The following is a 13526-nucleotide window of genomic DNA, read 5'->3' as shown; positions in this document are numbered from 1 at the left end:
ATAGTAAATAATGGTTACTTCTCAGAGAGTATTGAGCTTTTAAGAGGAGTAAAACAAGTCTGTCCGTTGTCTCCATATCTATTTATTATGTCCATTGAAATGCTAGCTATTAAAATTAGACCCAACAAGAACATCAAGAAGTTAGAAATCCAGGGGATAAAAACAAATGTCAATGTATGCAGATGAGTGAAGTCCGCAAGCTGGATCCCTGCACAGTTTCAATCTGGATCCCTGCACAGTTTCAATCTGGATCCCTGCACAGTTTCAATCTGGATCCTTGCACAGTTTCAATCTGGATCCCTGCACAGTTTCAATCTGGATCCCTGCACAGTTTCAATCTGGATCCCTGAACAGTTTCAATCTGGATCCCTGCACAGTTTCAATCTGGATCCCTGCACAGTTTCAATCTGGATCCCTGCACAGTTTCAATCTGGATCCCTGCACAGTTTCAATCTGGATCCCTGCACAGTTTCAATCTGGATCCCTGCACAGTTTCAATCTGGATCCCTGCACAGTTTCAATCTGGATCCCTGCACAGTTTCAATCTGGATCCCTGCACAGTTTCAATCTGGATCCCTGCACAGTTTCAATCTGGATCCCTGCACAGTCTCATTGAAGATCTTGATCACTTTTCTAGCCTCTCTGGACTAAAACTTAATTATGACAAGTGAACCATATTACATATTGGATCGTTAAAAGACACAGTGTTTACACTACCTTGTAGTTTACCAATAAAATGGGCGGATGGTGAATTAGACATACTTCATATTCACAACTCAAAAAATATAAATGAACTTACCACAATTAATTTCAATAGAAAGTTACCAAAAATAGGTAAGATTCTGCAACCATGGAGAGGTAAATACTTGTCTATTTATGGAAAAATCACATTGATGAACTCTTTGGTCCGATCACAGCTTACTGACTTACTAATGGCACTGCCTACTGCAGACGAGTTGTTTTTTAAATCATATGAGCAAAAAATATAACATTTTATTTGGAATGCTAAGCCAGACAAAATTAAACGTGCCTATTTATATAATGAATATGAGTTTGGGGACCTAAAATTATTAAATATTAAAGCTTTAAACCTCTGACTAAAAGCTTCACTCATACATAAGTTATATTAAAACCCAAAATGGTTCTCAAGTAGATTATTAAGAAAGGTTCATCCTTTTTTCAAAAATTGCCTTTTTGCCTTTATACAGATTACAACTTCTAATTTCCAAGAAGTTGTAATTTTCTGTAATTGAAAATGACATTTTGTTTAAAGTATTGCCCTTTCTTAAACAAGCCATACAAAGCTGGTTACAATTTCAGTTTTATCCTCCAGAAAAGGTAGAACAAATATTACAACAAATGTTAGTGATTATACTGATTAATAAAAACACATTCTTTATGGATTTAATTGGTATTATATGTATTAATGATATTATGAATAGAAACAATAGCTGCTATTGAAAATATATGAGAATGTCTGCTCCAAACGTACAACTGATTGCAGCATTACCACACATATGGAGGAGGCAAGTGGAAAAGGGAAGAGGTAGGAAACTTGTTTGCTTTCCATAAATTAAAGACACAAATTGGCTGAAAGGAATTGGCATAAATAGAAAATATACCAGTTTTATTTGAGGCCCAAAATGTTGACAGCTGTGCCATACAGGTAGCAAAATAAATGGGCAGAGATTTAGATGAACCGATTCCATGGCACATGGTTTATGAACTGGTACAAAAAACAACACTTCCAGTTTTTCAATTTAAATTATTATACAAAATTCTTGCCACCAACAGAACGCTATATACGTTGTTGTATATGCTATACAACAATCTCAGCTCTGTAGATTTTGCTGCGATGAGACAGAAACACTACATAATTTATTCTGGTATTGCCCCTATGTAGCTTGTTTCTGGTCACGGGTTCAGGAATGGTGAAGAAAATCACAACATTAATTTAAAATTAACCTTACAAATAGCCGTTTTGACCGATTTTGAATAAATAAATAACATAATAATACTCGTAGGAAAGGCTTTCATCTTTAGCTCACAATCTGTGGATACTATAGAATTAGAAAGATTCTAAATGTATGTAAAACATCACAGCACAATTGAAAAATATATGGCACATGGAAACCAAATGAGGATGATAGGTGGGATGGGCTGAGAGTGGCTGAGGGGTGGGATTAAATAGCTGAGGTCTATGGTGAATGGTGGAATGGGCTGAGAGTGGCTGAGGGGTGGGATTAAATAGCTGAGGTCTATGGTGAATGATGGAATGGGCTGAGAGTGGCTGAGGGGTGGGATTAAAGAACTGAGGTCTATGGTGATAGGTGGAATGGGCTGAGAGTGGCTGAGGGGTGGGATTAAAGAGCTGAGGTCTATGGTGATAGGTGGAATGGGCTGAGAGCGGCTGAGGGGTGGGATTAAAGAGCTGAGGTCTATGGTGATAGGTGGAATGGGCTGAGAGTGGCTGAGGGGTGGGATTAAAGAGCTGAGGTCTATGGTGATAGGTGGGATGGGCTGAGAGCGGCTGAGGGGTGGGATTAAAGAGCTGAGGTCTATGGTGATAGGTGGAATGGGCTGAGAGTGGCTGAGGGGTGGGATTAAAGAGCTGAGGTCTATGGTGATAGGTGGAATGGGCTGAGAGTGGCTGAGGGGCGGGATTAAAGAGCTGAGGTCTATGGTGATAGGTGGGATGGGCTGAGAGTGGCTGAGGGGTGGGATTAAAGAGCTGAGGTCTATGGTGATAGGTGGGATGGGCTGAGAGTGGCTGAGGGGTGGGATTAAAGAGCTGAGGTCTATGGTGATAGGTGGGATGGGCTGAGAGTGGCTGAGAGGTGAGATTAAAGAGCTGAGGTCTATGGTGATAGGTGGAATGGGTTGAGGGTGGCTGAGGGGTGGGATTAAAGAGCTGAGGTCTATGGTGATAGGTGGAATGGGCTGAGAGTGGCTGAGGAGCGGGATTAAAGAGCTGAGGTCAATGGTGATAGGTGGGATGGGCTGAGAGTGGCTGGGGAGCGGGATTAAAGAGCTGAGGTCTATGGTGATAGGTGGGATGGGCTGAGAGTGGCTGAGGGGTGGGATTAAAGAGCTGAGGTCTATGGTGATAGGTGGGATGGGCTGAGAGTGGCTGAGGGGTGGGATTAAAGAGCTGAGGTCTATGGTGATAGGTGGGATGGGCTGAGAGTGGCTGAGAGGTGAGATTAAAGAGCTGAGGTCTATGGTGATAGGTGGAATGGGTTGAGGGTGGCTGAGGGGTGGGATTAAAGAGCTGAGGTCTATGGTGATAGGTGGAATGGGCTGAGAGTGGCTGAGGGGCGGGATTAAAGAGCTGAGGTCAATGGTGATAGGTGGGATGGGCTGAGAGTGGCTGGGGAGCGGGATTAAAGAGCTGAGGTCTATGGTGATAGGTGGGATGGGCTGAGAGTGGCTGAGGGGTGGGATTAAAGAGCTGAGGTCTATGGTGATAGGTGGGATGGGCTCAGAGTGGCTGAGGGGTGGGAATAAAGAGCTGTGGTCTATGGTGATAGGTGGGATGGGCTGAGAATGGCTGAGGGGCGGGATTAAAGAGCTGAGGTCTATGGTGATAGGTGGGATGGGCTGAGAGTGGCTGAGGGGTGGGATTAAAGATCTGAGGTCTATGGTGATAGGTGGGATGGGCTCAGAGTGGCTGAGGGGTGGGATTAAAGAGCTGAGGTCTATGGTGATAGGTGGAATGGGCTGAGAGTGGCTGAGGGGTGGGATTAAAGAGCTGAGGTCTATGGTGATAGGTGGGATGCGCTGAGTGTAGCTGAGGGGTGGGATTAAAGAGCTGAGGTCTATGGTGATAGGTGGGATGGGCTGAGAGTGGCTGAGGGGTGGGATTAAAGAGCTGAGGTCTATGGTGATAGGTGGGATGGGCTGAGAGTGGCTGAGGGGTGGGATTAAAGAGCTGAGGTCTATGGTGATAGGTGGGATGGGCTGAGTGTAGCTGAGGGGTGGGATTAAAGAGCTGAGGTCTATGGTGATAGGTGGAATGGGCTGAGAGTGGCTGAGGGGTGGGATTAAAGAGCTGAGGTCTATGGTGATAGGTGGGATGGGCTGAGTGTAGCTGAGGGGTGGGATTAAAGAGCTTTTTGTTTGGTAATGTATTATTGTTATATGATTGCTTTATATAAAAGTACCATGTATGTAAAATGTATGTGTAAAATGTATGTGTAAAATGTATGTATACATAGCAGAAAACTGTAAAAGAAATATATATATACATATATGTTTGTTTTCCTAAGAGGGGTGGAGGATGGGTTAACAAAACATTTAAAAAATACAGATAAATGCCTAAACTTACCCTTAAACACTTTGATATTTGACGTTTGGAACATCTTTGAAGTTTGACGTTTGAGAAACATGGATGAACGTCTAATTCTGACGTGAGACTGTGAGAGCTAGTTGGATAAACATGTAGTAAACATGTAACAAGTGTTTCCTAGACAGGCCTCTCTGGTTCTGTTGGCCCCTGCCTGAGCAAATCTGCCTTCAATTGGTGTCAACGTTTCAGTGCCAGAATCCCTGGATGTTGTTCAGCGGGCTAGGAAATAGAAGACGTCTGAGCTAAGTTCACTTATGCTGGCAGTAGCTTTAAAGCAGTTTTATGAACTGAGGAATAAAATCATCAACCTTGTGGAAGATGGATGGATGGCCTTGTGGAAGTGCTGTGGCAAAGCCAGCTCTGGCCTGGCATGCTGAACCCAGTGCGCTGTGTGTGCATGTGCGTGTGTAACAGGCAAGGCTTTGATGTGTTCCTCTGTGGATCTGTTTAAATGTTTTTCATTTCATAACTCAGAGCTGTGTGTGCGCGTGTGTTCGTGCCTTGTTGGCAGAACAGCTAGAGAGAACAAAAGTTTCCATTCAGCAAAAACCAAAACATGAGTCTGTGCACGACCACTCTGAGAGAAAGAGCGTACATGCCTGTATGTGTATGTAATAGTAGGTGTATGGACATTGTGTGTGTGTGTTCTATTTCTGAGCATGTCCAGGGTACAATAGGTCAAATAACGGCCACACCTGTCTCTGTCTCTGTGTCAGGGGACCACTCCGCCACCAAGGGACTTCGGTAATGAGTGACATCACAAAAACACAGCTGCCACAGAGTCGAGACCATTACTGACTCACGACCACTGACCCGGGCCCGATCTGACCACTGGTGCACCACTCACTGCAGGCTTTCATGGGTTGATCCACCAAATCAAATCAAATCAATTTATATAACCCTTCGTACATCAGCTGATATCTCAAAGTGCTGTACAGAAACCCAGCCAAGAACCCCAAACAGCAAGCAATGCAGGTCTTGAAGCACGTAGGCTAGGAAAAACTCCCTAGAAAGGCCAAAACCTAGGAAGAAACCTAGAGAGGAACCAGGCTATGAGGGGTGTGCCGGGTGGAGATTATAACAGAACATGGCCAAGATGTTCAAATGTTCATAAATGAACATGAACCCTAAACTACGATTACAGACACTAATTGCCTCAAATCACCATCACTGTGGTAAAACCACTACTCACCTTTTTCTTCTCAGCCTTGGTCAGAGAGGATGTGACTGCCACAAAACAACACATTGCATAAATCCTGAGAGAGAGAGAGAGAGAGAGAGAGAGAGAGAGAGAGAGAGAGAGAGAGAGAGAGAGAGAGAGAGAGAGAGAGAGAGAGAGGGAGAGGGAGAGGGAGGGAGAGAGAGAGGAGATAAAACGAAGAGGGGGATAGAGAGGAAGAGTGAAGAGGGGTTTAGTAAACAGAACCAGATATGATGAGTTTCCTTACAGAGGATGTATTATGGGGATGCACTGTATATCCTCATATCCTAAGACTATCAAAACGCCTCAGTAGCTTCATAAACTATATCATTTAATAGTCAACACATACTTCTCTTTCCCTAACAGTCCAGAGCCTGTCTAGTAGCTGTTTAAGAAACGTTCTATCATGAGTAAAAGGACCGTGCATAATGTGTTTTCTTTCATTATAGGACATACTGTAAAACTAACTCTCAGCAGTTCAGTTGACACTCTGTCAAATGTTCCAGATCTAGCTATGTTAGAGATGCACACAATGCGTCGTTTTTTCCCGGCGCCGCGTGTGAATTCAGGAATAACTGTTTCTTTGACCTGGCGGTTCAGCAGCGGTTCAGCGGCATACATCTCAATCAATCTGACCGCGCCGAGAAGGTGCAAACAAACTAATGCCCAAACATCAGCCGTGTTTTTCCTCCCACCTGTCCACACCCTGTGGCTTTTAAACACACAAGCCCACATCCAAACGCAATCACTCGCAATCCCAAATCATCATGTACACTTGTTTTAATAGTTTGAGGCTTGGAGAGAGGGGCCTCTGGCTTTGGTTTATATTGGCCACATGATTATAGGTTCCTTTAAAGTGCTTTTATATAGCTACAAACTCAGGACGCGGACGCATGCGCACTGGGCTAAAGTAGATCATTTGAGATGTACCAACACAATTATTGTGGGAACTGTGAAGACACACCACAATCCCATAACATCACCGCAATCACAAATCCGCAGGCCACATGTGACCGCTGTGACTGGTGCAGTTTCTCCAATGTGTGTACCGCCGCCGTCTCCCCTCCGACTGAAACCCTCCCCACAGTCCCCAGGCCCACACTAGACTAAACAATTATCCCAAAACCACAGACAAAGGTCCCGCACAGCCTGACACAACAGATCCGCTCAGCCTGAACTAACGACCCCCTACCCGCGTCCACGTTTCTCTTTACAGTGGCACATTGTAGAATAAAAACGGAGAGCGAGAGAAGGTGGACAGGGAGGGAGAGTGGGAACTGTTACAAAATCTGCCCAGACACAGTGAGTTTTAACCTCAACCCCAGCCCGAGGGAAAATTCCTTCTACATATCGTGCCGATGCAACGCAACACGTGCGCGTGTACGCTTCACCTATATGCTATAGCAAACACGGGATCTTTATTCACAACAGTTGACTTTTCAACAGTTTTAAATGCGTATAGATAACATATACTTACTGTACACTACTACACTTACTGTAGGCTACATCGCCACTGAAATCAAATTTGGTTAGAAAGCTTTCGCACACATGAAAACGTGGAGCAGGTTATCGGTCAATAGAGTCCCCCCAATTTACCTGTACAGAAACCTGAGACGCATTCTCTCGGTGGCCTCGCCCTGAAGTATTTCCCCCGGTAACGACTTTCTGACCACCGTATATGTGTTTTTGTTGATTCCCGGGGTGAGTTATTATCCGTTCCTTTCGGTGATAGTCAGAACAACCGCTGTGTCTTCTGTGTGGCTGTGAGAGAAGGTTCCTTCGCGTGCTCTCTCTCTCTCTGGTCCCCCTCGTTCTGTCACACTCACCCACTCCTCCCTGGATTCGGATCGGGGAAGGGTTTCAGTTTTTTTTTTCTCTCGTTCACCGGACAACTTTTTTTGTCCTGGTTTTAAACTGGTGTGACGTCTGGCAGCCGGGGGGCCTGAAGGGGAGAAAAAGAGCGATACAAAATGGACAGATTACACAACTCTCTCTCTCCCTTCCATATCACACACGCACACACCAAACTGCGGGCACCACTCTGACTAATCTATAATTGAGTAACTGAGAGCCGCTTTCTGAGTTGCACAACAACCCTCTATAAGAATGTTCTATTGTACAGACTTGTTCTGATCACTAATAATCATCAAGTCTTTGTTGACAACTGCTCATGGAGCTCAGAGTTGGCAGCGCTGACAGTAGCACCCCGTGGCGCGCACGCAACCCCCTTATTGTTTTAGAGCCAATAAATTAAATTAAAACAATTACAAGACTATTGTTTTACAACATCGAATATAAAAAAACTGTATCAATCATGCAAATATCTTATGAGAATAGTCGACAGACCAAACAGACACACCCGCATAGTTTATTGTTATTAACTTCTGAAATGTCCGTCTTTGTGGATATTTTAGTTCTGATGTGTTTGTTATTGGCATGCATCGGTCCCAACCCGTTTTTATAACCGGTTCAATCAGGAATAGAAGCGACATGGTACAGCGCGCGAGCGTTCCCGAGGGAAGCCATTGACCGCGTTGCGTTCCAAATCTGGAGGGGCGATAATACGAGTGGACCCAAAGCGCAGCGCGCGCGGTACCACATCAGAGAGTGGTTGGGGAGCGGTTGAGGAGCAGAGGGGTGGCGATGATTTTCGGGTCAAAAGCATAAGTGGAACTGGCGCGGCACTAAGTTTAGTGACATTATTTGTTGTCTGCAAACACCAATAAGACTGGCCTGAGTGAATAGTCACTGCCTCCGGCTGCGTTTGCCACAGGTTTATGAGTTAAACAGAGAGAGAGAGAGAGAGACAGAGAGAGACAGAGAGAGACAGAGAGAGAGAGATGTGTGTATGGGTATGTATGATCTAACACAGAGCTACTGGTCTCAGAGGACAGTGTGCTTTTCTTGGCCAGCAGAAACACAACATGACTACAGTACAGAGATGGTGATGGAGATTAGCTACATCAAACACTGGTCTAAGCCAATCTAAAGCCTGAACCACATTATACAACTGGCTTATGATTACATCTGTCACACTAACACTCTGTTGTATGAAATGATGAGGATAAACACACAGTATCACAGGATGTAGCCTATACTGTAACTAACTACACTGTATTAGAGAGTGTGTGAAAGACCTGGTGTCTTATTGATACTCAACAGAACTGATCCATTATCAAAGCTAACAACAGGTTGTGTTTGTGTGGTCACCATGGTAATCTCTCCAGTGCTGTGTGCCCATCTCCATCGCTCTCCCTTTCTTTCTTGTTCTCGCTCTCTCTCTTGACCCTCCTGACCCTTTCTCCACACCCTTTTCTATATTCCTCTTGATTATTCTCTCTTCTCTATTTCTCTCCATCCCTCTTCCTGTATCTCAGAGGCAGTAACCAGAGTGTGGGACCTGTTAGACACGCATGTCCAACCACACAGCCCTGATTAGCAAGCAATCACCATATCACACAAGAGGGTGTGTGTGTGTGGTATATAACTGTAGATCTGTTATTTGTCTCGGGTGGCTGTAGTGAGTAATAGCACTGTGGTCCGGGGCAGTTCCACCCCAGGGGAACAATAACTCCCTCACCCTAACTACCTCTGCACCCCTTTGCAACCTCACACACCAACCCACACACATAGACACTACACACCTCGGGCATTCTTACTCTGGCCACATACCCATGACCCTTTCATTGCCAGAGTGCTAAGTTTAATGAGGCTTTCTGGGACCAGGAGAGAGAGAGAGAGACATTTGACATTTGAAATGTCTCTATTCCTTTGGAACTTTTGTGAGTATAATGTTTACTGTACATTTTTTACTGTTTATTTCACTTTTGTTAATGATCTATTTCACCTGCTTTGGCAATGTAAACATGTTTCCCAAGTCAATAAAGCCCTTTGTGTTGAATTGAGAGAGGGGGGCTCGGGGTCTAGACTGGCAGCCATATCAACAGGCATAGAGAGTCTTATATAAACCTTTACCAAGGAGAAGGCTGACCTAATACTACACTACACACACAGAGAAGGGGTAATGAATTAGAGAGAGAAAGGGGCCCAACGTTGGAGGGCGAGAGGGTGGAGGCAGAAAGGGGTAAAAAAAGAGGGGGAGACAGTGACAAAGAGGGGATAGAGAAAGAATGAATGACAAAAGCGAGAGAGAGAGAGCCTTCTATGCCATCAAAAGGAAAATCAAATTTGACATACCACTAGGATCTGGCAAAAAATACTTGAATCATTTAGAGAACCCATTGCCCTTTATGGTTGTGAGGTCTGTGGTCCGCTCACCAACCAAGATTTCACAAAATGGGAAAACACCAATTTGAGACATTGCATGTAGAATTCTGCAAAAATATCCTCAGTGTACAACGTAAAACACCAAATAATGCATGCAGAGCAGAATTAGGCCAATACCTGCTAATTATCAAAATCCAGAAAAGAGCTGTTAAATTCTACAACCACCTAAAAGGAAGCCATTACCAAACCTTCTTTAACAAAGTCATCACCTACAGAGAGATGAACCTGGTGAAGAGTCCCCTAAGCAAGCTGGTCTTGGGGCTCTGTTCAGAAACACAAACAGACCCCACAGTGCCCCAGGACAGCAACACAATTAGACCCAACCAAATCATGAGAAAACAAAAAAATAATCACTTGACACATTGGAAAGAATTAACAAAAAAACTGAGCAAACTAGAATGCTATTTGGTCCTAAACAGAGAGTACACAGTGGCAGAATACCTGACTCAACCTTAAGGAAAGCTGCATTTCCTAACCTCCTGCCAAGTGTATGACCATATTAGAGATGTATATTTCCCTCAGATTACAAATCCAATTTTGATAAATTCCCATATCTATTGGGTGAAATACCATCGTGTGCCATTACAGCAGCAAGATTTGTGACCTGTTGAAACAAGAAAAGGGCAACCAGTGAAGAACAAACACCATTGTAAATACAACCCATATTTATTTATTTTCCCTTTTGTACTTTAACTATTTGCACATTGCTACAACACTGTATACAGACATCATATGATATTTGAAATGTCTTTATTCTCTTGGAATATTTACTGTTCACTTTTGATTGTTTATTTCACTTTTGTTTATCCAGTTCACTTGATATTCCCTTGAAACATGTTTCCCATGCCAATAAAGCTCCTTGAATTGAATTGAGAGAGAGAGAGAGAGAGAGAGTGACTTCTGTGAGTTTAATGTTTACTGTTAATTTTGATAGTTTATTTCACTTTTGTATATTATCTACTTCACTTGTTTTGGCAATGTTAACATATGTTTCCCATGCCAAGCCCCTTGAATTGAATTGAAAGAGCTGGAAAGGGAAGAAGGGAGGAGGGAGGGATTTGTCTGGGTCAGATGGAGTCAATATTTGTTCCATTCCAGAGGCATCTTATAGATGGATCAAAGAGGAGGACTGTGTATTCTTAACAGAGTGGGAAAAGAGGTAAAGGAAAGAATAGCTGAGTCTGAACAGAAGGAGGGAGGGAGGGAGGGAGGGAGGGAGGGAGGGAGGGAGGGAGGGAGGGAGGGAGGGAGGGAGGGAGAGGAGGGAGGGAGGGAGGAGGGAGGGAGGGAGGGAGGGAGGGAGGGAGGGAGGGAGGGAGGGAGGGAGGGAGGGAGGGAGGGAGGGAGGGAGGGAGGGAGGGAGGGGGGAGGGAGGGAGGGAGGGAGGGAGGGAGGGAGGGAGGGAGGGAGGGAGGGAGGGAGGGAGGGAGGGGAGGGAGGGAGGGAGGGAGGGAGGGAGGGAGGGAGGGAGGGAGGGGAGGGGAGGGAGGGGAGGGAGGGGGAGGGAGGGTAGTTGGACAATAAGTGAGGTGGCCAATAGAATTGGTGGTCTTTTGGCAGGTGAGAGAAGGCTAGGAGGGGAGGTAGTGTCTATCGCAGGAAGTTGGTGGCATCTTAATTGGGGAGGATGGGCTCGTGTTAAATGGCTGGAGCGGAATCGGTGGAATGGTATAAATGGTGGAATGGTATAAAATACCTGTCTTTGATACCACCCATTTTTACCTACCTCATCCCCATACTGTTTTTATTTATTTACTTTTCTGCTCTTTTGCACACCAATATCTCTACCTGTACATGACCATCTGATCATTTATCACTCCAGTGTTAATCTGCAAAATTGTAATTATTCGCTTACCTCCTCATGCCTTTTGCACACAATGTATATAGACTCCCCTTTTTTTTCTACTGTGTTATTGACTTGTTAATTGTTTACTCCATGTGTAACTCTGTTGTCTGTTCACACTGCTATGCTTTATCTTGGCCAGGTCGCAGTTGCAAATGAGAACTTGTTCTCAACTAGCCTACCTGGTTAAATAAAGGTGAAATAAAAAAATCAAAAATAAAAAATTTAATTGGCTCCGTTCCAGACATTATTATGAGCTGTCCTCCACTCAGCAGCCTCCTGTGGTTCCACTCTCTCTGTCTGTCTCCACATTAACTCTCACACCCACCAAGGGGAGTTTGCATGGGAAGACTCAAAACACAGCTACAGGTGTAGGATCTTAATTTGACCTATATTGTCACAGCAAACATAATCCTGTAGCAACAGGATTTGAATGTTTAGTGCATAATGTTGCTTGATCAGTGGTTAGGCTATTGGCTGGCCAAAAGTAGACTACATGAAAAGTTCAATACTGATATATACAATACTGTGTGTTAGTGTGGGCTCTCAGGGAATTGATGTAAATCACAAAGCTGATCTGCATTTGGGGTGGCTGCATAGCCTAGTGGTTAGCGCGTCGGACTAGTAACCGAAAGGTTGCAAGATCAAATCCCCGAGCTGACAAGGTACAAATCTGTCGTTCTGCTCCTGAACAAGGCAGTCATTGAAAATAAGAATTTGTTCTTAACTGACTTGCCTAGTTAATAAATACAGGTAAAAAAAATATTCTCAGCAACAAAAGAGTGGTCAAATTAAGCTTCTACAACTGTGCTCACAAGAATGGTTCTGAGATGGATTGGAATATATTGCTGTATCATCTTGGCTTAATGGTCAAGTGATAAACATACTGTACTGAGTCAACAACCTCAACAACAAAGATCTTCAATACATCAGAATGTTTGTCTAGACAAGGCATGTGAAAATGCAATGTGGTCTCAAACAATTCATATTATTCTGTGACACTTAATTTAGTATGATATGTTACGTTAGGTTACATCATGAATGGAATTGCGGTCGTTCCATATCATAATACTTTGAGGACGTATAATATCATACATTTTAACCAGTCATACAATAGCATATGAAGCATAGAAGGACATTCTAATGTGGTTTGGTCGGGCTAGGTCATTCTGTTGTGGTTTGGTCGGGCTAGGTCATTCTGTTGTGGTTTGGTCGGGCTAGGTCATTCTGTTGTGGTTTGGTCAGGCTAGGACATTCTGATGTGGTTTGGTCGGGCTGGGACATTCTGATGTGGTTTGGTTGGGCTAGGACATTCTGATGTGGTTTGGTTGGGCTAGGACATTCTGATGTGGTTTGGTCAGGCTAGGACATTCTGATGTGGTTTGGTCAGGCTAGGACATTCTGATGTGGTTTGGTCGGGCTAGGACATTCTGATGTGGTTTGGTTGGCTAGAAGGACATAGTGGGAAGTTCACTGTGAAGCGTTGACAGACCACCAGTCAGATCGGTCTCCAAAACTGTTCCCCACTTTCTCTCTTTCTCTGCTCTGTCCCCCTTCCTCCCCTTCTCAAAAATGTCCCCCCTCTTTAGGTTGATGTCACACATTTCCATCTAATATATTCTGTAGCATTCATACAAGCACTTGTACACACACAAATAACTTGCTCCTGTTTTTACCCCCAACAAATGTAGTTATGTTATGTCAAAGGTTAAATATGCAGGTGCAAGTGTGTTATTTGTGCAGGTCTGTGTTATTTTGTCTTCTCTCACTATTCTGTCCCTCTAATCACCACATAAATCTCCAGTGTCTCCAGCCACGAGTGTGATTTGGATAGCGACATGAGAAAT

At 44.1% G+C, this 13526-nt stretch overlaps 1 protein-coding gene across 3 annotated transcripts in view; it reads right to left on the bottom strand.

The window, feature by feature from the left end:
• Positions 1 to 7565, bottom strand: part of LOC112247946 (thrombospondin type-1 domain-containing protein 4) — a 70392-nt gene extending 62827 nt beyond the window's left edge. For 2 of the 3 annotated variants that reach the window (XM_042305095.1, XM_042305096.1), the window contains exons 1-2: positions 7146 to 7564; positions 5541 to 5604 (exon numbers count right to left, since the gene is read on the bottom strand). The gene's annotated coding sequence lies outside the window, so the exon portion shown is untranslated. Of the gene's footprint in view, positions 1 to 5540; positions 5605 to 7145 lie in introns of all 3 variants that reach the window. The other variant, XM_042305097.1, reaches the window with a different exon arrangement.
• Between the last annotated feature and the right edge of the window lie 5961 nt (positions 7566 to 13526).

This window comes from Oncorhynchus tshawytscha, linkage group LG23, assembly GCF_018296145.1.
Source record: "Oncorhynchus tshawytscha isolate Ot180627B linkage group LG23, Otsh_v2.0, whole genome shotgun sequence".
In the NCBI taxonomy this organism is placed as follows: domain Eukaryota; kingdom Metazoa; phylum Chordata; class Actinopteri; order Salmoniformes; family Salmonidae; genus Oncorhynchus; species Oncorhynchus tshawytscha.
The sequence above is the reverse complement of the archived record's forward strand: the minus strand, read 5'-3'. Positions and strand labels throughout refer to the sequence as shown.